General features: G+C 39.1%; 1 long non-coding RNA gene across 1 annotated transcript; it reads right to left on the bottom strand.

Moving 5' to 3' along the window:
• Window positions 1-322: 322 nt before the first annotated feature.
• LOC127321367 (uncharacterized) lies at window positions 323-2,532 on the bottom strand. The gene is made up of 3 exons (XR_007863992.2): window positions 2,227-2,532; window positions 2,042-2,138; window positions 323-686 (listed from the first exon to the last, which is right to left on the bottom strand). It is a non-coding gene; the product is annotated as an uncharacterized lncRNA (long non-coding RNA).
• Between the last annotated feature and the right edge of the window lie 751 nt (window positions 2,533-3,283).

The following is a 3,283-nucleotide window of genomic DNA, read 5'->3' as shown; positions in this document are numbered from 1 at the left end:
GCCAAAGTTTTCGAAAACAAGATTTTCTTTCCAACCATCTTTGCCAAGATCCTTTCCTTTCATAAACACACACTTGGGTAAGTCCAACTCACCCAAGGTTTTCAAAAATTATTTTCAACAAGGTATTTTTCCAAGGGGGTTCCCAACCTATTGTTTTATGAAGGAACTAAGAGTCACAATGACATGATGCTAGCCATCATACCACTAAGGGGATGATAATTGAGGTGTTAAGGGGATCATACATACTTAGGATAAGCATGTATAGGGACAACATAATTAAGACGATTCAAACAGGGGTCATGATGTTAATCATCATACCACTAAGAAGATGACAACATGGGTATGGTCAAGGGGGCATACATGCTTAGGGTAAGCATGCATAACATCAACAAGGGGGTTCACATACTTGGGAGCAAGTATGCAAAGCATCAACAAGGGGTTCAACATACTTTGGGAATAAGCATGCATAGAGTAGAGGACCAAAAATCACATATGATACAAGGAACCAAGTGTATAATGGAGCAATGAGCACAACAAGAAGGATAAATAGCAAGAGATCAAAAGATGGCTTGCCTTGGCTTATTTGTCCCTGTACTTTTTCAACTCCATCAATATAAGAATCCCAACAACATAAATACAATCCTTGTCCGATTCCACTTCTTCTTCTTCTCCGGAATTGTTCGCATCTATCGCGGGAAAATATAAAAGGAACACAATCAATCACATTGCACCAACAAAACAAACATACAACAACCATAATTTAACCATTCAATAAAGAGCTACCATACAGAGGACTTATAGATACCACAAACAACTTAAAGAGAACCCATTTTATCTACCTAGTAAAGGTATGAGAGTATCACAACTTAGCAATTGCCTCTCTCGGTTATCACCACGGTATAAACAAAACATCCCCTGGTAGATAACATCATAAAGAGGACAAGAGCATTAGTTTGACATCAAATACATTCACAAAACATTTTCAAACATTTTTGGAAATGTAGAAAACAGTTTTCCTAAATTAAGTTGTTCACATAATCCTACATCAAAAATAGGAAGCAAACCATATCCCACATCATTTTAAAACTTAAGAAAAACAATAGGGCTAAAGTTGAGTTGTAGAGGTTTTGTTTTGCAAGCATAAAACAAAGGTTGCCCATCTCTACTAAAAAGAGTTGGTCAAGGGTTTTGAATAAACCGAAAAGTTTTGCTTCAACAATGCATGTCACACATATACATTACTAACAGTAACAAATATATATGATCAGAGACTAATAATATTTTTTCTAGATAGCCAGTACTAATACAAGACTAACCCAATTGGAAACACCCAAAAATATTAAACCTACAATTTTAGGAATTTCTTTGAATCTGACTGTACAGAAAACAAGATCTGTAAGCCATAAATCGTAGAAAAATCCTAAAAATATAAGGCCACAGGCATTGGAAAGGTAATTAAACAGAGAAGCATACACAATTGGATTTGGGTTCAAATTGTTTCTGAAACTCTTAAAAATGGATTGACAAGTTTACTGCATGTTTTCACCATTTTCTTGAACTATGGAGTTGCAGAACAGATAAAGGTTTGAAACTTGTTTGAGATGATTAAGAAAACATTCAGTAATCCTACAGAATTTGAATCACTCAATTAGGTCCAAAATTGGATTTTTGATGAATTAAAAGCTAACAGCCATGTCTGCAGAACACATAGAACAAGTTTAATTCACCACAAATCGTACATAAATCATAAAAATATGAGGTCAGCTGCATCTGAAAGGTATTGAATAGATGGTTCTTAGCCAATTTGTTTCACTCGAAAATTCGTTTCCAAGCTCATGGTTTAATTTGACAAAGTCAGATCCGACCAGATTTTGATCTGTGAACCATTTCAATTTCAGGAGGCCATTTGAAGTGAAACCAACGCCAAAATGAAGGTACTGGAGAGGGCTTTCACCCACAGTTGAGTTTGCTCAAAAAGGTTTTGTAAAACGGAAGAAATCTAACAAACAGTGATTCTGCATGTTTACAGAACTTTATTTACCGTGCAAAATCCGTAACGAATTTGAGGATGAGACCAACGCCAAGTTGTATATCTTTTCAATACCTATCTGCGGAACTTTGAATCACTCGATTTGGATCTGCACACAAGATTTGGCGGATTTTACAAGTTCGTATCAGAATCTGAAATAGCAAGATACAGAAATTACTGCAAAGTTTTGGACGAACTTTGCTCAAGAACTTCAGATCTGAGGATAGCTCAACCTTCTCCATGCTTGGACCAACATGCACCTGCATCAAGATCCAATCTTAGCAATGGAGGAAGAAGAAGAGGAGAGGAAACCAGCTAGGGTTGGGGAAGAAGAGAGTGAGAGGAATGCTCTCATGGGGAGGGGGAGCTTGAGAGAGAAGGAGAGCTGCGGTTTGGTGTGCTCTCATGGCCATGGCCAGCCATGGAGCCTTGGTGGAGCAGCAATTTCGTGGGGAGAGATAGGAGGAGAGTGTGTGGGAGTGGAGGAAAGAGTGGGGAGTGGAAAAGTGAGAGCAAGTGAGGAGGGGTGGGCTGCCAAGCCCCTTTATATAGAGGGAGAGGGGGTGGGCTGCCTCCTCATTGATTGGGTTGGTTGGGAGGTAGCCTCTTCATTGATTGTGTTAGTTGGGAGGCTGGCTTGTGGGGGAAGAATTTGACTAACGCTGAAATTATTAGTGGCATGGGGAAGGGACAAAAAGTGAGAGGCTTCCCAAGGTGGAATAATTATGTGAGAGAGAGGGAAATGGAGAGGCATGATGCATGTGTGCCATGGCATGGCCGGCCACATATTTTTGGCCATGCACATGTGATCAACAAGAGAGCATTTCTACACATGCATGACACCCAAGGTTGAGTGCCTCACAAATTACTAAAATGGTGGCCTAAAAAGATATAGAATTTTAGGCATAGTGATACTAATGCACAAGGGTGCTAAAGTAGATGGTGGTGGCATTCTGACCTGATAAAAGACGTGTCCAAGAGATGATGGTGGTGATGGTGATTTAGACAATGGTAGAGCAAGGCTAGGAGAGATGGTGAGTGAAGTAACCATATACTCACAAGGATGAATATGGTGACATAAATCATCAATTCATGATGTCAAGGTGATGATGGAAAATAATAAAGGATTGAGATGGGTATGAAGAAATATAAGTTGCGCTTCAAATAACAGGTCAATTGGGAGTGGGTTGAAATACTCCCTGAGTCTAGGGTTTTGTTGAAAGGAGTCCACTTGAAAGTATCAAATGATAATCC

This window comes from Lolium perenne, unplaced genomic scaffold (assembly GCF_019359855.2).
Source record: "Lolium perenne isolate Kyuss_39 unplaced genomic scaffold, Kyuss_2.0 unplaced25, whole genome shotgun sequence".
NCBI classification, from domain to species: Eukaryota; Viridiplantae; Streptophyta; class Magnoliopsida; order Poales; family Poaceae; genus Lolium; species Lolium perenne.
The sequence above is the reverse complement of the archived record's forward strand: the minus strand, read 5'-3'. Positions and strand labels throughout refer to the sequence as shown.